This window comes from Pleurodeles waltl, chromosome 2_2 (assembly GCF_031143425.1).
Source record: "Pleurodeles waltl isolate 20211129_DDA chromosome 2_2, aPleWal1.hap1.20221129, whole genome shotgun sequence".
Taxonomy (NCBI): Eukaryota; Metazoa; Chordata; class Amphibia; order Caudata; family Salamandridae; genus Pleurodeles; species Pleurodeles waltl.
This window is the reverse complement of record NC_090439.1, coordinates 118,385,441-118,409,530: the sequence shown is the minus strand read 5'-3', so window position 1 is coordinate 118,409,530 and position 24,090 is coordinate 118,385,441.

Sequence of the window (24,090 nt, the reverse complement as noted above, 5' to 3'; positions counted from 1 at the left end):
TGTTATCAGATACTGGTAACTTCAGCGCTTCAACTTCCTCATCTGTGGGACACAACACCCTCTTTGTGTGACTGGCGTGAATCCAGTTGGGAACTCCCGCACACTTCACAGCGGTGGTAGTCGTCAGAATCACTTGGAAAGGTCCTTTCCAACGGGGTTCCAAACACGACTTCCTCACGTGCTTCTTTATCACGACCCAGTCACCTGCTTTCAGGGTGTGTCCTGGACCTTGGATCGGTGGCAAGGTGGTTGCCTCCACCTGGTGAGAGAAAGATCGAACCACATCAGCTAGACCTTTGCAGTAGTCTAACACCATATCATCTGTAATATTCAAAAGCGCATTTGCAGGAACTGCTGGAAGTCTCATAGCTCTGCCCATGAGAATCTCGTGTGGGGACAGTCCAGTCTTTCTGTCAGGGGTGTTTCTCATTGACATTAGTACCAAAGGCAATGCGTCAGGCCATTTCAAGTTTGTTGATGCACATATTTTCCCCATTCTCGATTTTAATGTGCCATTCATTTGCTCCACTAGACCTGATGCTTCAGGGCGGTAGCTACAATGCAGCTTTTGCTCAATGTTCAGTGCTGCACAAAGCAATTTTATTACTTCATTATTGAAGTGACTTCCCCTATCTGATTCTAAAGAGATCGGGAATCCGAAACGTGGTATTAACTCTCTCAAGAGTAGTTTTGCAACTGTGAGACTGTCATTTCTGCGTGTAGGGTATGCTTCAATCCAGTGACTAAAAATGCACACAACCACCAACACATACTTCAAGCCTCCATGCACAGGCATCTCAATGAAGTCCATTTGCATCCTGCTGAATGGACCCCCTGCTCTTCCAATGTGGCTCAAATTTACTACTGTTCCCTTCCCTGCGTTCATCTGTTGGCAAATGACGCAACGGTGGCAAACTGCTTCAGCAACTTGACGGAATTTAGGGTTAAACCAATCAGTTTTGAACAACCTAATCATGGCATCCCTCCCAAGATGAGCTTGTCCATGGTAAAATCTGGCTATCTGTGTCAAAAGGCTATTTGGAAGAACGAATTTCCCTTCACTTGAAACCCATAATTCATCTAGTCTCTTTACACATTGTGATTTGGTCCACGAGAGTTTCTCATCCTCACTGACATCATTCTGTAGGGATTTCAATTCGTCCATCGTATCTATCACCTTTAGAGCAAATATTTCGCTTGGTTCGAGTTCTGGTTCACTTATCAAATTCCATTCATCCCTAAGCAATATACAGTTCAAGGCGCAAAACCTTGCGACTTGATCCGCATATCCATTTCCCAGAGAAACATAATCCCGTCCCTTAGAGTGTGCACTGCATTTTACCACTGCTACTTCTCCTGGTAGTTGAATGGCATGTAACAATTCTTTTATTCTTTCGCCATTTTTCACTGGCGACCCTGAAGAGGTCATGAAGCCTCTCTGTGACCACAATTGTCCGAAATCATGCACTATTCCAAACCCGTACTGGCTGTCAGTGTAAATGGTAACTTTCATCAATGCAGAGAGTTGGCAAGCTCTAGTAAGGGCTGCCAATTCTGCTACTTGTGCAGAGTAAACTCCTTGAAGCCAAGATGCTTCCAGAACACCTGTTACTGTGCATACAGCGTATCCTGCTTTCAATACACCCAGTGCATCTCTTAAACATGAACCATCAACAAAAATAATTTGATCATTTTCTTCCAATCGGGTATCTTTGATATCAGGTCTTGGTTTGGTGCAAAATTCAGTCACCTGAAGACAGTCGTGCTCGATGTCTTCAGCGTTCTCAATTTCAGCATTTTCACTGGGAAACAAGGTTGCTGGATTCAACGTAGTGCACCTTTTCAGCTGCACATTAGGTGATCCCAGAATTATTGTTTCGTACCTTGTGAGTCTAGCACCAGTCATGTGCTGTGTTCGGGAACGTGTCAAAAGTATCTCAACTGAGTGAGGGACCATGACTGTTAAAGGGTGTCCCATCACTATTCCTTCACTCTGAGTGAGGCTGATACCAACTGCGGCTACGGCGCGCAAGCACCCTGGCAGTGCTGCTGCGACCGGATCCAAAGTAGCTGAAAAATATGCTACTGGTCTGTTTACGCCACCATGGGCTTGGGTCAAGACAGACAAGGAACATGCATCACGTTCATGACAAAACAATGTGAAAGGCTTTGTGTAGTCAGGCATACCTAAAGCTGGAGCCCTGCACATGCATTCTTTCAATTCAATAAAAGCATCCATCTCTTCTCCTTTCAGCTCAATTTCATCCAATGCATCCTTCTGGGTCAGTTTCAGTAAAGGTTTTGCTAGGGTTGAGAAGTTGGGAATCCATTGGCGACAGTAGCTTACCATTCCCAAAAACTTCCTCACCTCCCCCCTCGTCTTGGGGGACTCATTTGAAGTACACTTGTTATTCTTTCCTTCATAATTTTTCGTGACCCTTTCTCTATTTGGTGACCCAAATATTTCACTTTCTTCTGACAGAACTGTAATTTTGAAGGAGACACTTTGTGTCCGTTCCTTCCCAAATGGTTCAATAGAGCAATGGTGTCGGCTGTGCAGTCACTTTCTGTCTTGGATGCAATCAGTAAGTCGTCAATGTACTGTACTAGGGTTGACTCGAATGGCAATTCTAACGCTTCCAAGTCTTTCTTTAGAATCTGATTGAAAATTGACGGTGACTCCGAAAACCCTTGAGGAATTCGACACCAACTGTAGACTCTGTCTAAAAATTTGAAACAAAAGAGAAATTGGCTGTCCTCATGAAGAGGCACCGAAAAGATTGCTTGTGACAAGTCGATGACTGAGAACCATTCGGCATCGCAAGGGACTTGAAACATTATCACAGCTGGATTTGGCACTACAGGGCAGCATTTAATTATGATGTCATTTATTTTCCTAAAGTCCTGCACAATTCGGACCTTTCCACTTGGCTTTATTAGTCCCATGATTGGTGAATTACATGGACTGCTTAACACTTCTTTCAGTACTCCCTGTTTTACAAACTCGTCAATGAGTTGAGCAACTTTCATGAGGGTGTCTTGTGCCATATGGTACTGTGGGGTCTGGGGAAAGGTTACATTGGGTTTTACGGTCACTTTCACTGGTTCCACTCCTTTCACCAATCCCACCTCTTTTCCTGTCATGTCCCACACTTCTTTTCCGACTGTTTCCTGTAACTCAGCTGGTATATCTGCTTCAGTGATCATCGGAAAAAGGGTAATCAGAGGATACTCTTCATCGACAGTTTCCATCTCATCCCCTTCTACACTGTCCTCTTCTTCCCCATCACTGCTCGTCTGAATTCTAATTCCATCGTTCGAACACATAATCGAACATCCCAATTTGCACAATAGGTCTCTCCCTAACAGTGATATCGGGCTTGAGTCACATACCACAAAATTATGTGACCCTTGATAATTACCAATTCTGACTTGTACTGGGTCTGTGATTGGGTTCGTCAGGTACCTGTTTGCTACTCCCACTACTTGAACTGTTCTCCCTGAAAGTGGCAAATTTGGTACTTCAATGCTCCTAACAGTGGAACGTGTAGCTCCTGTGTCAACCAAGAATGAAACGCGATGGCCCATAACTCTTCCCTCCACATACGGGCCCTTTTGATCAACTTCCAAGGATGCTGCAAGCACACAATTTCCCTCCTCATCTGAACTTTCACTCTCCCATGCATCGTTTATTCCATTCTCGCTGTGTAGTGGGAATTGGTGTACTGTGTCATTTTGACTCATTCCCTGACCCGTGACCTGTTGAGGAAGCATTGCTTGCTGCTGATTCATTGGTGCTAAGGGTATTTGCATTTGCTGATTAGGTACAATAGGAAACTGCTGTTGCATTGGCTGCAATTGTGTCATTTGCACACAAGGCATTTGCACCTGTTGCGGTTGCATGGGTTGTAGACCCTGCATCTGGTTCATATTGTTTTGAAAATTTGGGTTCGGACCTCTCAGTTTCGGTCCTCTCATAGTCTGAAATGCATTGACATCATTGTTTTGCTGACCTACACCTTCCTGCACCATCATTGGGCACTCCCGTTTCCAATGCCCGACAATTCCGCACGTGTGACATGGCATCACCTTCTTCATTGCCTGTATACCATTTGGAATCATAACGGTATTCAAATCAGGACCAGTATTCACAAAACCTCCTCGACCTCTGCTTCTCATCTGCGGCTGAAACATAGCATTTCGTTGCTGCTGCTGCGGCATCTGTTGTTGAAAACCTTGCAAACCTTGTAAACCTGTCTGAGCTGCTCTGAGCTGCATCACCATCACCTTTTCCTTCAATCTTTTCTGCTTCGTCTCAATCTCATCACTGCAGTATTTTGCATAATTCAACACTTCATCGATCGACTTTGACTGCCAACAAATCAAATGCGATTTAATCATCTGGCTGATTTCGGGTCTCAGCCCTTCCACAAACCTGAACACAAAATGGAGAATGTCTTTTGGCTCAATCGTTTCCGTGCCACTGTAATTTTTAAACGCTTTCAACAACCTCTCATAATACGCGTGTATAGATTCTTTAACCTCTTGAGCGGTCCTGTCAATCCTTTGCCAATCCACATTTTTCGACGCAACCTTGGTTTTCAAGTGCTCGATCACCTTGTGGTACAAACTCATTACCATAGGTGATGGCGCACCTGTGTCCCTATCTCTCTCTGGTTCACTCGTCGGCCAACCTACAGCCCTTTTACAATCTTCCCACAAATCAGCCGGAACCACAATTTCAAATAAGGTATTCAGGTCTTCCCAGAGACACTTCGCGAGCTTCACAAATCTATCCGTTTGTTGATACCACTCAATCGGCTTCTCTCTCAATTTGGGAAAGTCATCCGTAAAGGATTGAATATCGCACCTGTGCCATGGTACATGCACAAGTTTTCCCCCTGCTGTCTCTCTCATTGGTAGCATGGTTATCAGATCGTCATTCTGTTGTTTTTTCTCACTTCGTTCTGAAGTGTTTTCCTTCTTTTTATCCTTTTTCTTGACCCACCTGCATTCCCACTTGTCTAAACATCTCCAAACCTGTGCACTCTGCAGTATCTCTTTAAGGTGTGTTTTCATCCCTGCGGATCTCATGTGTTCAAAATCTTTTGTCTCAAAGTCTAACCTGTAGCTTCTGCTTAGATGTTTGGTCTTACCTATATCGATCCCGTTTCTGTCTGCAATTTCTTGTAATTTCTTATGTATGTTGCTCACTTCTCTTGTAATCCTAGGGCACATGTATCTTAGTTCTTCCTCTGTGTATGATTCTAATCTGTTCAAACCCATTGTTCCTTCTACCAGTTCATCTGCCTCCATCCCCAACCTTATTTTATTCAGGTATTCTTCTCCCTTCCCGCTTGATGTACTCTGTGGGGAGTTCAGGCTGTTGAACCATTGTGTCAACTGTTGCGCGGTCAGTCCCATCAATCTAGCAGTTACATCAACTGCCATCGACGGTTTCTGTAATGCTTCAGTCTGTGAGGTTAACGGTACTAATAGTGGTGGATGTGACCTTACCACGGTTGACGGAGCACAAATTGGAATTGGACTAAATTCCGACAAGGACCCAGATCCATTTGGCAGTGCCGCTATCGGAGTTGTCTCTGGAGTGGTTTCTATGCATCTTCTCCCTGTCCCATTCTGTATCATTAACCCTTGGTCGCTGGTGCTTGAATTTGCCTGTATGTACAGTGGTACTGGTGGACCTACAGTGATAGGTAGAGATATTGCATCTGGATTCTGTCTGTTCCCCGAATTCTGTGGCATGTTAATCCCCACATTGTGGTTCATCATTGATGGCATACCTAACTGGCTTTCTACCACTCGCACTTCTGGTGTCTGCTTTTGGGGCATCGAGAACTGTGTTGATTCAGCTTGAATCAATGTCGGTCTCTGATAGTTTTGTCCTCCCTGCGCCATTGAATCGGAAGTCATTCCCACATTATGCTCATCGCAATAGTGCCTTTGAACCTGTGGCTGATAGTTATCAGCAGGTTTCAATGTTGGCACGTCTGGGTACATTCTCTGAATCCGTGGTATTCGTGGTGAGAAAGGCATGTCAGAGCTGCTCGGTCTCTGAGATACCCTCAAATTTGGTGTTACATTACCCTGTATTGGCTCTGAAGGGGCAGTACTAATGCTCGAGCCTTTTTCGCTTTCCACATATGGTGGTGGGCGATCATTCAGCAATTGTATAATGAACTCCTCATCATCAGACTCGTCTCCCCGTTTCGAGTTTCTATTGCTCTCTCCCTCCCTGGACTGACTCCTGTTTGTCTTACAGGTGGCTTTCCTTCCTTCCATCTCCGCTTCCTCGGTAATCGCTGGAAACAATTTAATTCCCTGTAATACGTCTGATCTCCAAACCTTTTGTGTGCTGTCCCATCTAGCATCCGCTAGTGTCTTTTCTACTTTTCTTATTCTTGTCTCAAATTTCTTTTGTTGTTGATTTCTAGCTATTAGCTCCCAAATAGCTAATGCCTCAAACTGTGCTGGTCTTGGAGGTACTTTCATGTCGTATAGCGCAAATCTCAAATTTTCTAAAACCCTTAAATTAAACGATCCGTGGATAGGGAACGCTACACTTCCGTGTTTCTCTGTTAATTTGCACCATTGTTTTAGCCAAAGACATGGCGCTACACCCTTTTCTTCAATGACGATGTAAGCTGGTGTACCCTCAGGCGGTGTTTCTTCTCCTACATTTGCTGTAATATAAACATCTCCCCTCATAGCACTCTTAAATGCTTTGAAAAATTTCATCTTTCCGTCTTTTGTTTTTCTAAAATATGTAATCAATAAGTGACTTTAATTCCCGGAATACTCTTCGCTTGCCTTTCCCCTTCCAATTGCGCTTCACGGACTGCGTCCAATCCGTGCGCGACCCTTTTCACCAACCGACCTATCCCAGCGCGGATCCTAGTGACGTCACACTCACACACTGCGGCTGACAAAGTCCCGCGGCTTGTCCTCTTTTCATTCGGCTTCACTCATAAACTAATTTCTGCAATATAACGCGAGCACTTAACCAAAAGAATAAAACAGATCTGTCGGTTTACTACAGGAAAGGTAATACAATCGCTTCAGAAACCTTAGGGATTTTTCACTAGCCTCAGCAGTTATTCCATCTTTCTCGGTTTCCCACTTTCGCAAGCAAAATTTGACCCGCAAACTTTACTCTCAACTGATCAATGAACTATTCTAGTGCACTTTAGAATTCGTCAAATCTCAAAGTCGAAGTTTTCTTTCACTCTGCAACCTTCATACCGACTTGTTGACCACGCCCGATCAACCTATTAAACCGACCAGATCACAACATCAAACAAGTGTCACATACACTTTTCAACATACTCCGGAGTCTCTTGACCTCGCAGGGCCTGTCTCAACATCAACAACCACGTGGACAATTTTTCTCTGCTCAAAGCGCTACACACACATGAAGTTCGACGACTTCCCTACTCTCACACCTTTGGAGTAACACTCCTCTAATATTGTTTAACCCCTTAAATCCTCACAAACTTCTCAATTAATCTGCGGCGATAAGCTGTGCAAGCGCGAAACCCTAACTTCACTCATACCGTCGCTAGAAATGCTGAGACCGTTCTCATACCTGCATGTTCCTCATTCGCAAGCTCCGAGATCCCGGGAAAGTCATCGGGGACTTAGGGCATCATCATCTCTCCAACTTGTTTTATCAAAGAAAATTCTAACCTGACTCTGTCTATTGTTCGGATGGGGTCCCAAAGGGCTAAACCATCAATCTCTGCTACCATCTACTGATAACGCGTCCAGCCCTTATAAATTACCTGTGCCTGGACACTTTGGAGGTCGGTGAATCTTTTAACCGAGTCGGGCTCTCCTCATCCTCAATAGTCGAGTCACTCAAATCAATAATCAATAACTGTTGGAATCGGTAATCAGTACTCAATTAATAGATCAATACAACACATCAGAAATCAATAACAGTTGGTATTTCGACGCACCATGACCTTTCAGTCATGAATAACCACACCAGTTTATTAAAAGTTAGTGAATTTATTTCCCTATATTAACAAAGCTAGCACGATATATATGTGTCTCAAAACCAATTGATATATGTATATGAACATTACTAGCTGTCCATAACGGCGGAAGAAACGCAATCTACGCAAAATCTGAATAATGATACACTCTGTTATAGCAATGCAAATCACCAATGTGACTAACTGTATTTGACTAATTGCATACATTCGGTCAGCATAACAAGATTTCAATTCTTCATGATACACTGAATGAAAACCTCGACTAACCTCTAATTAGCATTGGCATGTGGGACTTCATGCAAAACGAATTTAGTCAACACAAATTTGGAAAACTTCTAGCTAGGATCCTATCAAAATAGCAGTTGGTACCTAAAAGGAAAAACACAATGCATAATACATTTATCCTTTCATATTTACCAATCACAATCAGCATTCAAGAAAAGTCTTTGTCCTTCAGGTACCGGTTGATCAGCATGGGGCAAATTTCAAAAGGGCAAAGTTAAGGGCAAGTTTCCCTGCAGCGGCAAGGAGAATGGGGCAAAGTTACTGCATGGGCAAGACGGGGGCAAATCAAAGTTAAAGTCTCTAGGGTGAGAATTCTCAAAGTCTCTTTCTCTCAGATAGAGAAAAGGGCATCAGGGTGTCGTCCAAAATGGAGTCTGGCATCAGGCTTCAAACTGGCAGCGAGGAAAATGGCTGACTTCTCTTTGTCCGGTGGGTTTAAGTAAGAAACATTCCAAATTCTGTAGGGTCTTCCATTGGAGGGTTCATAGGTTGGCTTCAAATTGTCCAATCAAAAATTGTCTTTTACTAGCGCTCATTTATGCATACACTGTCCTTGGCGCCTTGGAACACAAATTGTATCATGGTTTGCCAATTATTTTACTATCTGTACCTTCATTGTCCGCACCTGCAGAGACTGACCTTGTATCAAAGGGGATGTAACCGGCCTAGCACGAAACCTTGGAGATAAGTGTACCAGCCAGTTTCTACTGGAAAAATACAACTTCAAGCAAGAATATATGTTTCATTAGTTCAAGGAAAAAAATCATGCAGTTAGAATTTGAAACCAAGCAACTAGGCCAAAGCCTGTACTAAATTTAAGCTAAGCAAAACAGTTTTCAAACAAGAAATCATGGCATACATTTGCGATTATGACGGATTAGTACATTTTTAATACTTCATGATTAATAAAGCTCGTTTATAATGATGGCGAACTACCCCGAGGGCACAATTTCCCTCGTACATTATTTCTTTTACTTAAAATCACACTTCATTATATATGTCGGTTACACGGTGTACATGAATATATGTCGAACCTTCTTTTCTGCGTCATAAACCCCCATAAAGGAGTCACACAGACATATCAAGTGAGTCTACAAACCACGTTAAATCATCATTTTGTACTTAAAAGCAACTATCCCAAAATAATAGTCATGTATGAATGTGCTTATTAATGCAAATAAGCATGTATACTGTGAGCAGTAATCATTGTCAGCATTACGGGGAACCACTAAAACATTTATAGTAAGTACAAACTGTGTTTGTGTATTTTCTATCCGTTTTCACCCATCAAACTGCATTTATAAACCGGGCTCCTATAGGACATCTATGGGCAACACATTGTAAAGACATTGCGTTGCAACCATAGACTTGGCCTTAGAGAATGTTTCAAGACGTACTTTCTTCCACCACGTTCAGGACATGCTGACTGCAACCATACACATAGGCCCTAGAGAACACAACACTCCCAGTTGTAGAACAGAAACTCCAGCATTGGGAGTGCTTAGATGTATACTGGGAATTCTTGCGAGGTTAATGTTTTTGAGTCCCTCCAACTTAGGGTGGGGACTCTTCAAGTCTGTCTTGGGAAAAGCTGCATCCCTCCTAATATTGTTGGTGGTGACTCTGTCATCCTAGGGCCACCACAAGAGGAAGAACATCCAAAATTGAGGCCAAATCAGTCCAAAGTGAGTCAGCCCAGCAGAGCATTATGGATGTCCCTTTCTGAATATTATATTACCGGCTCTCCTGCTGTGCTGGAGAGAACCTCTGCAGTTCACAGGGCCACGCAGCTACAAGCTGCATGGCAATGTTCCTTGGAATGTGAGGTGCGTGGTCCCACCCGAGCACCTCCATGTCCCCCAAACATTGGGGGCAGCAGAGGGAGCCCACCGCTAATTGCCTTGCCGGCTTCCCAGCGGCATGCACCTCCAAGTGCAGCCGCAGGAGCTGGCAGTTTCTTTCTCCCTTTTTTCAGCAGTGTCCAGCCCACTCCCCCCAGACACAGGTGCAGGGACTGGGGGTGAGGCCACTCCCATTGGGGGGATGACATGGTGCCCGCCCTCTGCTTTCACTTCGATGGGCTGGGGAACGAGCCCCCATGTCTAGTGAAAACGTCCCAGGGGATGAGGTCCCTGGGCCAGCGGAATATCTGGGGAGGGGGGCCTCACACATGCCCCCTCCTGGAAGAGAACGAGCCTTGCACCAACTCCCAGGCCCTGGCCCACATCGGGTATACTTGTGAGATAAAGCAGCGGAGCTTCATGCTCTTCATGTGAGGAGAGGTCAAAGGTCACCAAAGATGAAAAGGCCATATCTCTGACCCTGTTGGGCCAATTTTTATAATTTCTGGTGGTGAGCTCAAACCACCAGGGGCATTTGCAACAACCCTCCTCATCTCCAAAATGGTGCAGGTTCTCCTGGTTCCCTGCACCAGCTCTCCTCTTGGTGTCTGGGTGAAGAAAAGTCAAGGGCTTTACATCAACCGGCCCTCAGGAAGCATAAGGAGGAACAGCCTCACTGTCCCTCGGGGAGACCCATTGATGTTTGGGTCAAATGGGCAGGGTTCTTAGTCTTGAGTGGGAATCAGGGGATTACTCCTTCTAGTTCTCCATGGCAGTTCCAGGATCCAGCAGTGAAGTGCAGAAAAATTCACAGGCAAGAGAAAGTATCCCCTTTGTGCAAGAGTTTTTGAAGGGGAAAGGAAGGGGAGAGGAAGGCTCCAGAAGTCAGGCAACCCTGACAAATCCTAGGGAGCCACATCACTTCTCCACCCCTGTCGCAACCCTTGTGCATAGTATACTGGGATAGTTCAAAATGGAGTCATTCAGGAGTCACTGGTCACATCAGCTCCTGGGGGTCTCAGCTCCACCCCTCGCTGACATCACTACCAGGTACTGGCACACTAGAAGATCAAAGAGATCCCCACCCCGGGGCTCTGCTCCAGTTGTCTGAGTTCTTTCCCTATGTGTATAATAAAGTGTCACTATAGACAAAACAGTAAATCACACTGATTTTCCCTATTGGTGTACACTAACCTTATAAGGCGTATCCCAGGTGAATATCTAATCCTTCAGAATCCCCATTGTGCCAGGCTACCTGTGCACAGTCACCGGGCTGTGCATGATAGTAGTCTCCCACGTGAAGCCTACACATGTATACATGCATGTGCACACATGCTCACATTTAACCAGTCAAGTGCACCTTACTCTTGCTGCGCCTCAGGGGCCTTATCTTAAAAGGTGGACACCAGCGGTAAACACACGCAATTCCTTTTCCATGAGTTTACCATGGGCGATACACCAGTAGTGCGACTCATCCACAGTAAGAAGTTCAAAACCAGGTGATCCAAAAAGCAAAAAATCTGGGCTTACTGAATGGGTGGAACCCAACTGTAAGAGCTACGTTGACAAATATTACACCTGGTTCAGCAACAACCCTGATTCACTCATGTTCAGCACCCAACAAAAATGTTTAATTGCTTTATTTATGTATTTGCAGAGCACATGGATCATCAGCTGAGGCATCTACCCCACATGTGCTGTTTCACAAAATTCGGAAGTATTTTGCAGAGAGAGCAAAATTGGGCACTTCAAAAACAGAGGTGAGCTTATCCTTCAAAAGATGCCTGCCATGGGTAATGACTGGGAGTTAGAACAAGCAATAGGTTTGATATTTGTACTATGTGCTATTGACTTTGCTATTTACTGGGTGGAAAGTGCAGACCAAATAACTCAGAAAACGATGTTACAGAAAACAAATGTTGCTTTCTCTTCTTCAGCATTGACTTTTCAGAGATTTTCAGTGCTCACTCCTCAGTGCTACCAGGCCACATGGGGAAGGCAACATTGTCATTCATGCATTACAATAAAAGCAGAACAACATACCCAAAGAGCCAAGAGAAAAATGGTGAGAAAAATCCTCTTATGGGCTGGGCTAAGTTGTGATTAATGTCTCAAGCCAATGGTTGAAAGTTCTGAAGAAAAAGTAGCCAATAGCTAAATAAGGCCGACCCAAAGTCCCTTACAGTAAAATAAAGAATACAAAATGTTTGCGATGAATGCCAAACATGGCAAATTGTGCCACAGTAGATGCATTGACACAGATGATAAAAAGACAAAAGACACGTAGTGCATGAATGACATAGAAATGTTCACTTAACTCAAGTGACTGCCCATGGCTGATTTTGGGACAATTAAATTCTGCTGAGCTATATCTATGATCCAGACTTGGAAAAGGACGGTGAACATTCAAAATATATAGCTGTGATGATGCCAGTATTTGTAATAAGAAATTAACTAAAAGGCAAGGTCATTATAAAACCAGTTAAGGAATCCTCAAATTATTTTTGCTGCACGGAAAACGGTGAGGGAAGAACACTACTCTAAGTCAGAGTGCCTCAGTTCACTCATCAGTCACTGTGGGATCATAGTTTAGGAAACATATGTGTAACAGCACACGTGTCACCATTTTCACGCTTTCTTGCCAGTATGGGCCTACCTTTTTTTAAGGATGAAAAAATGAATTATAAATTGAACTGTGTTGCCGTCTATGACAAGTATGGCCCACGAAAAAAGACCTTGACATACTTAAGTTGTCTCACTGTACCTTCACTGCTTCTCAGACATGAGCCATCCACAAAGATTACATAATCAGACTCAACCAAAGGTTTAGCCTTTATATCTGGTCTTGTTTTGATGCATATATTCATGACATCTAGACAATCATGTTCAACCTCCCCATCATCAATTCAATTTACAGGAAGAGCAACAAAGTTTATGGATTTATGTCTGACATCTTTTCAAATCGCATTCTCGGCTGCATGGATCTGTAGTTCATACTTTGTAAGTCTGCCATTTGTCATATGTTGCAATTTTTGTTTGAGTGACCAAGATCTCTACGGAGCAATGGACCATAACAGTTAAAGGATGTCCCATCACTATGTTTTCACATCTCTCAATATTGACAACCACTTTGGTGACTATGTTACGACAGCCAGGCAGTCCTACAGCTACAGGGTCAAGGGTCGTTGAAAAATAAGCCACATGTCTTCAGAAATCTCCATGCATCTGATAAGCACTGACGAAGGGCAGCCCTGCTTCTCACTGTAATCAGTGCTTTGCATGAGAGAGACTTTCTAAAGTAAAAGCGTAGCCACTAGAACAGCGTTGGGTATCCACTGTATACAGTAGCCAACCATTCCCAGGAACATTCTGACTTCTCTCTGTGTTCTGGGTGGCTTAATTCTAAACACGGTCTCTACTCTCTGTTGTGATACTTTTCGTGTTCCCTTCTTAATGATATGTCCCAGGTATTGGGCCTCCTTTTGACAATACTGTAGTTTACTTGAAGACACTTTGTGTCATTTTTACAAGTCCCTTGCGCCACTGTAGGGTCACTTTTTTTATGCTGCGGTGGTGCCAGCAGTTCCCTACACTGCACCACATTTCCAAACTGGTGCAATGGGACCATTGTGCCAGTTTGTAAAGCACTGCGCCGGGTACATTGTATGCATGTTGGGCGTTCCCACTTTGTAAGCCACGCAGAACTGGTGCAGTGAAATTTACTACATTTCACTGCATCGTTTTGCGATTTCACTGTGTCAATAATTTAACACTTGCTCAGAGCAGGGGTTAAACTGACGCAGGGCTTTTTAACATGGGAGTCTTCCAAGCATTGCTGGAGTAGCATCATTTTTTTTATGCTAGTCCAGCAATGCATCGGTTTAGGGGGACAGATGTATCAGAAATTCGGATGCATCTGTGGGAACGTGCTCCATCATAAATACAGGACTACCATGGTGTTGTTAAGGGCTCCAGGGCTGGTGCAAGAAAACTGGCTCATCGATTCAGATGTACCAGTTTCTTGTAAATGAAGCCCTTTATGTCCATTATCAGCTAGGTGTTTCAACAAAGCAGTTTTATCCTGTCTCCAAGCTTCTTGAGTGCTCAGTGCAACAAGTACGTGTTCGATATAATGCACAAAAACTGAGTTGCAAGGCATTTTCAGAGACTCAAGATTTTTCTTCAAAATCTGATTGAAAATTGAGGGACTCTCTCTCTGAATAAAAAAGAGAACAAGTACTGGTTGTCCTCATGCCATGGTACAGTAAAAAAGGCCTGACATACATCCACAATGGTGAACCATTCTGCAGGGCAAGGAATTTGGAAATGGATGTTGGATGGATACAGTACCACGGGACAACATGGAACAATAGTACTGGTAATCTATCGGAGGTCTTGAACAATCCAATATTAACCATTTGGCTTCTGCAGGCCCATGATCGGAGTGTTGCAATGGCTCCCAACAATTTATCTTAGAATTCCTTTCCTGACTACTGGAGTTCTTCCTGCCACAGTCCCTGGGGTCTTATTGTACGGTGGTGTTCTCGGAAAGATTGCATTGGACTTCACTGTAGTTCAGACTGGCTTGACGCCCTTGATTAGTCCGATGTTCTTACCTGTAAAATCCCACACTTCAGGATTCACAGTTTCTTTTCAATCTGGACATATATCCTCCTCTGCACTCACTGGATACTGTCCCACAACTGCTTCTTGTCGGGCCATTTTGAATTCAACATCTTCACCATGAGTTTGGAACTCGACACAATCAGGTGTATAATAAATTGTGCAATTTAACTTGCACAACAAATCTCTTCCTAGCAAATTTACACGACTCAAATCACACACTATTTTACAGGAACTTCTTCTGAAACTGGATTTGTTATTTGTTTTTTTGTACCTCCTACAACTTAGATCTTCTTTCCCGAGAGGGGTAGCTCTCGGACTTTCACTGTTCTAGCAGTGGAGCAGATAGCTCCAATGTCAATCAGAAATGATACTTGATGGTCAGTAACCTTCTACAAAAGATTCACTCTGGTTCACCTGTAAAACTGCCCTTAAGTACGCATTTTTCCTCCTCCCTCAGGCACCATCATTATGAATTATCAGAGCCAAAGCTCTCACTGTCCAATATAGGGAACATTTGAAATAGGTTCTGATTCTGATTATGACATGGGTTCGGATTTGCTCTTAGCACTTTTCTTCTTATTTTAAAACATTGGGGCAGCCTCATGAATGAGATCGTTTGCTTTATCTTGACAATCAACTTAATAGATTTTTACTTGCGATTTGTCCTGAATAATCTGGGATTGTTCTCTTATTACACCACTTATCAGATGCTTTGCATGCTGGACCTGGTCTTGTTGTCTGTTGGTTTCTGACTGTGAATGTGGTGCCAGCACCATGACTCCCCTTCTTGCTCGGAACCATTGACAGAGGGAATCAAGCACTATTTAGCTAGTTCTGGCAATATGTATCTTGTAAAAAACGGAATAGGCAACTGATAGGCATGAAATGACACTGTAACTTTTGTTCTCACTGGGTGACTCTTTTTAACGTCAGCAAATGGTGTCACTTTTTTCACAATGGAAATTGGTTACCTGTCCTAGGAAACAAATCACTTTGTAAACACATTTTCCAGTCGCCTTCATTCTACAGCATTGAGAAAGCCCCAGGTTTTCAACCCATGTAAGGGGTGAAACACGTGTCTGCTGTTTACTTTCAAATCATTAAAATAATTTGGATGAACAATATGACTACAACCATATTTTTTTTATGTTTTTGAACATGAGAATTGACTAAATTGCCTGAAAGCAACACCCAAGAGTGATCCGAATATTCAACTTTGGGTTGTGTCATCTATTCTTTCACAACATATGACCATGAAACCTACCCTACTTAACTAGTCAACATCTTGGAACAATTCCAACTGAAGGCCTACAAAAAGGTCTTTAGACTACCCCCATAACTTTGAGGCAGACTGATAAGGCTGGAAGTTGACCTTGAAGATCAAACATGGATCAGTATATTGTCCTTCGTAAAGTTGTACCACAGGATCAAAATAGCACCGCTCAAGACCTTTAAAGTATTTCTCTAGAGCATCTTTAACTCAGAGGGAATTCCCTGGTAACAATGGCCCTCATTACGACCCTGGTGGTCAGTGATAAAGTTGTGGTAATCCCTCCAACAGGCTGGCAGTACTTACTGCCAAATTATGACCGTGACAAAAAGATCTCTGAAAGACAGCCAATGTACCACACCGACCACCAGAGAGGAAACAACAGCCACCACGGCGGGAGCCGCCTACAGCCAGGTGGAAGTCAATGTTACGTCCACCATATTAAGACCAGACAGTCTGCCACCTTTTCCGGGGCGGTAGCAACGACATGATAAGCCTGGCGGAAACTGAGCACAGAAGTGAAAGGACTATTGTAGACACAGGGAAGAGCCACGCTGCCATAGAACCAGAACTGCATGTGTTCCCGATGTTATTCTATGTTCTGCTTCACCATGAACACCAACGCCGGCGAAGACGACGCCAGTGAGTACATCCGCCTAGCACACAAGGGAGGGGGAGGAAAACAACAATGCCACACAGACGCACAACACCCCCCCCCCCCATCACACACACCATGCACACAAACAAATCCATTAAAAAAACAATTTGACCCCATAATTCGGCTGAATAATGCAAGGACAAAACGATTTTGCAAAAGTGTTTGTAATAAGATCCACACAGTAGAAATAATAAGTTATGCAAGATAATAGATATATACATATGGAGAGAAACAGGGAAACAGCCCAGTCCTCAATTTCCGTAGGCCACTTGGCCACAGGCCAAAGTCCAAGGCCATACATGTCACCTTCTTCAATACGGAGAGAACACTGCAGGGGCATCAGTTTGTAAATAAGCAGGCAACCCAGGGGGACAGGGGACGGGGGAGGCAACTCAGACTGGAAATGTAACAAGACCACTGGTTCTGGAGGGGGCAACGTGCCCTGTGCTTGCTCGTGGGGAGTAATGGGCCACAGTCTCTCAAGTGGGTGTCATACTCACTGGTTCTGGTGGGGGCAACATGCCCTGTGTTTGATCCTGGGGAGTGATGGGCCACAGTCTCTAAGGTGGGTGTCATACCCACTGGTTTTGGAGGGGGCAACGTGCCCTGTGCTTGATCCTGGGGAGTGATGGGCCACCGTCTCTCATGTGGGTGTCATACCCACTGGTTCTGGAGGTGGCAACGTGCTCTGTGCTTGATCCTGGAGAGTGATGGGCCACAGTCTCACAGGTGGGTGGCATATCACTGGTTTTGGAGGGGGCAAAGTGCCCTGTGCTTGATGCTGGGGAGTGATGGGCCACAGTCTCACAGGTGGGTGTCATACCACTGGTTCTGGAGGGGACAACGTGCCCTGTGCTTGATCCTGGGGAGTAACGGACCACAGTCTCAAAGGTGGGTGTCATACCCACTGGTTCTGGAGGGGGTAACATACCCTGTGCTTGCTCCTGGGGAGTGATGGGCCACAGCTTCTCAGGTGGGTGTCAAACCCACTGGTTCTGGAGGGGGCAACATACCCTGTGCTTGATCTGAGGGAGTAATGGGCCACAGTCTCTAAGGTGGGTGTCATACCTACTGGGTCTGGAGGGGGCAACATACCCTGTGCTTGCTCCTGGGGAGTGATGGGCCACAGCATCTCAGGTGAGTGTCAAACCCACTGGTTCTGAAAGACAGCAATGGGCCCTGTGCTTGATCCTGGGGAGTGATGGGCCACAGCCTCACAGGTGGGTGTCATACCTAATGGTTCTGGAGGGGGCAACGTGCCCTATGCTTGATCCGGGGGAGTGATGGCCCACAGTCCCTAAGGTGGGTGTCATACCCACTGGCTCTGGAGTGGACAGGCCACACAGCAGCCCATGGATGCAGGATTACATACCGTCTGCCAGTGGTGACGGCTGCACAGTGGTGGTGCTGCTGGTGGGGGGAGGCTCCTGCCCATCCCCTGCAAACCTCAGGCATCTGCACAGTGGTGGTGGTGTTGGTGGGGGGAGGCTCCTGCCCATCCCCTGCAAACTCGGACAGCTGCATAACCATGATTGTTGGTGGGGGCTCCATCACAGTTTCTGGTCCAGGCTTCTTGCCCTTCCTGCCTGCTGGTGCAGGCTCCTTGCCCTTCCTGCCTGCTGGGGCAGGCTCCATGACCTTCCTGCCTATTGGTGCACGCTCCTTGATTTTCCTGCCTGCTGGCGGCAGAGTCTTTGGCCTTACGTGCGGCAGGTGCAGGCTCCATTCCCTTCTTGGTGGCTGGGGCTGTCTCCCTTCCATTGAGGCTGGCTGGTGCAGGCTCCTTCCCCTTCATTACATGTGGTCTAGATCCCTTTCTACCACAAGGGGGTGCAGTTAGGACTGGGCCCATGGACTGTGTGGCTGAGGTGCTTGGCTGGGTTTGTGATACCCTGCCCATACGTGCAGGACTGGGGTGGAAGGAGTAGGGAAGAGGTCAATGGTGGATAGGAACAGTTTTTTAGGGACATTGGGGTGGGAAGAAGGAATGGGAGTAGAGGATGAGGGAGTGGTTGCTGGAGGTGTCTGTCTGCTGCTTTTGTGTGCAGGTGCATGGGCTGTATGCTGTTGTGAGGTGGATGGCTGTTGGGTGCTTGCGTTTGTGTACCTTGGGGGGGACAGACACAGTGGGAGAAGACACAGGGGACGTGTGCATGGATGTTGTCTGCCAGTGAGGTGTGTGTTCTGCTTGGTGTGGTGATGATGCTGGTAGTTGATGATGATGTAGTGCATGCAAGAGTGTGTGGGCATGGCTGGGAGAGAGGTGGCGGAGGGGGAGGAGAGAGAGACAGTGGAAATAGTGGATGTTGGTGTGTCTGCAACTGGATGCAGTTTTTGTGAGTGCCCGTGGGATGAAGTGTGGTGCTTGTGTTTGCCTGTGACACTCTTGTGCGTTGTCTTGTGTGCATGCTCGTCTGTTTGTGTGCTTGGGATAGGTTGGGGTTGAGAGGAGTGGGACTGGGCAGTGGAAGTTGGAAGAGGGACGGTAGAAACAGGGACAATGGCAGCCATCAGAGAGGAGGCCAGAGCTTGAATCGATCTCTGTTGGGCCGCCCATCCAGTGTGAATGCCCAACAGGAATACATTAGATTGTTCCATCTGGGCTGCCAGCCCCTGTATGCCATTCACAATGGTTGACTGCCCTACAGAGATGGATCTCAGGAGGTCAATAGCCTCCTCACTAACGGCAGCAGAACTAACTGGGGCAGGGCCTGAGGTGCCTGGGGCGAAGGAGATGCCCACCCTCCTGGGTGAGCAGTTAAGGGCAACTCTGTGAGGGGCTGCTGGGAGGGTGGTGATGGTACATGGGGTGGCAGATGTACCTGTAGCTGGGGTGGTCACAGAAGTGTCCGCCACCACAGGGAGCTTCCATCGGAGGAGGTATCTGTTTCTAAACCGTCCCCTCCAGTCTCCGCTGTGGTGCTCCTCTCTCCCTCTGTCCCACTGGTGCCTCCTGGGTCCTCTGGGATGCAGCTCCCTCCGTCCCCGGTGCCTCTGCTCCTCCGCCTGATGATGCTACTGCACATAAGGACAGGATGACAAAACAAGAAAGAGGGGGAGAGAGATACCAAGGATACACTGGGTCAATGGCTGCACCAACACCACCGTTGGCGTACACAGCACCCTCACACATAGGGAACAGACCTATGCAATATGCATTGCACTACCAGAGAAATAGCATGCCTCCAAGGCATGGGGAGGGGCACACACTGCCAAATGCAGCACACCTGGGACCCAAGCAGCCCGACCGGTAGTGGATTGCTACGAGCTAGGTAGATAAATTTGCCCTGCACCCTAGCCACCAGGTGACCTATGCTGCAATGTTAGGCCTGGCCTAGGGGCATCCACTGGCACACATCCCAAACCCGGATGGCACCCTACAATGCGTAAGTTGTAATGATTGGCACTGTACTCACCCCCTTGTGGAAGCTGTGTTGCCCTCAAGTGCCCATCCAGTTCTTGATAGGCCACTGCCAGAAAGCGGGCCATCAGGGGGGTCAGGGTTCAACGGGCAACCCTTCCTCGTTGGGAGGCCATCCCCATCTGGGTCTCCGCCGTCTTCCGTGCCCAGCGTCTCAGGTCCTCCCACCGTTTGCGACAGTGGGTGCTCCGCCTTCCATAGACCCCCAGGGTCCGTACCTTCTTGGCGATGGCATGCCCTATTCCCTTCTTTTGATGGGCACTGACCTGAAGAGGAAATACAGACAGGAAAATAGAATTAGACAAACAGTCTAGCCTGTTACACATATGGCCCACCATACCCCTTTGCATCACCATTTACACACACATGGCCCAGCACACAACCTGTAGGATTCGAAGAGGACATCCACCCACCCCCTTAAACGAGGCCATCACACACACAACTCCATGCATTCAAGCCACATGCATTGCGCTCACAGTGTACTCACCTGTTGGTCTGGAGGCCCATACAGCAGTCCGTACTGGGGTAGTACCCCACCCACCAGTCTCTCCAACTCCTCCGACGTGAAGACTGGGGCCCTTTCCCCGGTCACATGGGCCATGGTAGGTCACAGTCACAGGTCACAGCAGCACATGCAGTGTAGGTCATCTCCTATTGAAGGTCAGGTAACAAGTGAGGAATCAGATAGAAAATGACGGTCACGTCCACAGCGGTGCATACTGTCAGCGCTGGCGTAGATCACCATTGGCCACTGTAACCTATAGGGCCCAATGTTAGCCAATGAGGAGTTGCACGGCGGTTCCCGCCCGCCTCCCGCAACGGCGCACAACATCAGCGGAATTACCTAACTTCCACCTGTCCCTCCACACAGGACAGGCGGATGCCATTTCAGGGTGGGCGGGGCAGGCCCTGGAATGATGCTGCATCACAGGAGATATTAGCACATACTGAACAAATCACAATGACCCATTTCATGTTTACAGGATGCAAAGTTCTGTTCTGTTCTGGTTCCATTGTTCTGTTTGTGACCGGCTCCTCATTCTTGTGTCCTTTAGATACCTACCGCTGTGGATAAATAGGAGATGGAGACATACCCCTGTGATAGACCCCTGGTGGACTTGGCTACACTGGAGGACAGGCACATAATACTCACCTGTAGCCTGGAGAGGGCCACAATCACTGAGCTGTGTGCGTAATTGGAGCCTGACCTGATGTCTGCTATCTGTCACCCCACAGGGATCCCCCCTTTTGTGCAAGTGCTATCTGTACTCCATTTCCTGGCAACTGGTTCTTTCCAAGAAACAGTGGGCTTGGCAGCAGAAATGTCACAGCCAATGTTCTCAATAGTGCTGACAAGAGTGTTGTCTGCCCTGATAAAACACATGTGCAGCTACATTGTTTTCCCCCAGGTTGAGGATTTGGCCACTGTGAAGGCAGAGTTTTATGCAATGGGACATATCCTCAACATAATTGGGGTGACTGATGGAACACATATTGCATTTGTCCCCCCCCACCCCTGTCTTAATGAGCAGGTGTTGAGGAATTGTAAGAGTTTCCACTCTATGAATGTTCAGATGGGGTGCTTGACGGACCAGTACATCTCACACCTCAATGCTAAGTATCCTGGGTCGGTGCATGATGCCTTTGTCTTGAGGAATGGCAGCATCCAAAATGTGATGGGCCAACTACAGAGGCACAGGGTGTGGCTAATAGGTGAGCCCTGGTTCCCACCCAGTAGAAGTTGGTGTATGGGTATGGTGTGGGCCATATAGGGTAGTGTGTGGCTAAATGGTGTCCCTCAGTATTTGCAGGTGATTCTGGTTACCCAACCTATCATGGTCCCTGACCCCTGTGAGGAATGCCAGGAAAAGCAAGAAGAACATTATAATGAGGCACATGGGCGAACCAGAAGTATCATTGAAAGGACCTTTGGCCTCTTGAAGGCCAGGTTCCAGTGCCTCCATCTAACAGGTGGATCTAACAGGTGGATCCAAAGAAGCTGGATCCAAAGAAGGTCTGCCAGATAGTGGTGGCATGCTGCATGTTGCATAACCTGGCCCTCAGACGCCATGTCCCATTCCTGCAGGAGGAGGAGGCTGGAGATGCCCGTGTGGCAGCAGTAGACCCTGTGGACTGTGAGGATGAGGAGGCAGAGGATGAGGAAAACAGAACAAATGTTATCCGACAATACTTTCAATGACACACAGGTAGGACAGTATTACTTCACATTTCAATGACTTTTGTTATAATTTGTGTGACAAAGGCATGCTGATATTTGCAACTTCCATGCCCACTTACTGTTCCCTCTGGCAATTCATTTTGCAGATGTTGGTGACCTCATATATACTCCTGGTGTGATCACTACAGCCAGCTACAGGTCATTAATCTATGCTCATTCTCTGTACAGTTGATTTGCAATGTTTGTACCTGTTACAATGAATACATATTTTATATGCATGACATAGTCCAAAATGTTTTTTTTCAAGGTGTTTATTGAAGTGCTAATATATGGAGGCGCAAGTGCAATGGGATGGGGTGATGATGGAGGAAAGTCCAGGGTATTGTTCCAGTCTATTTGTAGCACAGGTGCATTGTCCATGGGGACATAGGAAGGGGAGCAATGGCAGTTTGAGATGGACAGGGTGACAAAGTGGACACAAGGGTGACAATCAGGAGAGTCTCATTTCCTGGCGAGGGTCTTGGCAAGTGTCTCTGGCTTCTGTCTGGAATGTTTGCGGGGTGGTTCACCTTCTGCAGGGGGAAGGGTGCCGGTGTCCTGTTCGTTCGGTGACAGGGCCTACTGGCCACTATCGGCAGCAGAGGTGGAAGGCTGTTCAGATGTCTGGCTAGTGGAAGGGGCCCGTTGGTGTGAGACTGCCTCCCTCATAATGTTGGCCATGTCTGCCAGCACCCCTGAAATGGAGATCAGGGTGTTGATGGCCTGCAAGTCCTCCCTGACCCCCTGTTACTGTCCTCCTGCAACCGCCTGTTCTCCTGCACATTGTCCAGGATCTGGCCCATTGTGTCCTGGGAATGTTGATAGGCTCCCAGGATCTCTGTGAGAAGCTCCTGAAGAGCCGTATTCCCTGGGTCTGTCCTCCCCCTGGCACACAGCAGTCCTCCCAGTGTCCCTGTTGGCCTGTGCATCTGTCCCCTGAGCCATGTGCCCACTGCCACTGACCCCAGGTCCCTGATTGTCTTGGGGGCAAGGTGTGCCCTCTGGTCCATGTAGAGGTGGACACACTGCTGATTGACGTGTCCTGGGGACAGAGGTATGGGAACGCTGGGTCAATCAATCAATCAATCAATAAATTTATAAAGCGCGCTATGTACCCGTTAGGGTTTCGAGGCGCTGGGGGGGGCGGGGTGCTGCTATCGTTCGAAAAGCCATGTCTTGATGAGTCTCCTGAAAGTGAGGAGGTCCTGGGTCTGGCGTAGTGAGGTAGGCAGTGAGTTCCAGGTCTTGGCGGCGAGGTAGGAGAAGGATCTGCCGCCAGAGGTCTTGCGCTGGATTCGGGGGACGATGGCGGGGGCAAGGTTGGCAGATCGTAGTTGACGTGAGGGAACGTAGAAGTTGAGTCTGGTGTTCAGGTAGGTAGGTCCGGTGTCGTGTAGTGCCTTGTGTGCGTGGGTGAGGAGTTTAAAGGTGATCCTCTTGTCCACGGGGAGCCAATGGAGGTCCTTCAGGTGAGGGGAGATGTGACATCGGCGGGGTATGTCGAGGATCAGGCGGGCGGATGCGTTCTGGATGCGTTGGAGTCGTTTGATGTCTTTTGTTGGGATGCCTGTGTAGAGTGCGTTGCCGTAGTCGAGTCTGCTACTGACGAGGGCTTCGGTCACCGTCTTTCTGGTTCCTGTTGGAATCCACTTGAAGATTCTGGGGAGCATTCGGAGGGTGTTAAAACAGGAGGATGAGACTGCGTTGACCTGTTTGGACATGGTGAGGGCGGAGTCGAGGATGAAGCCGAGAT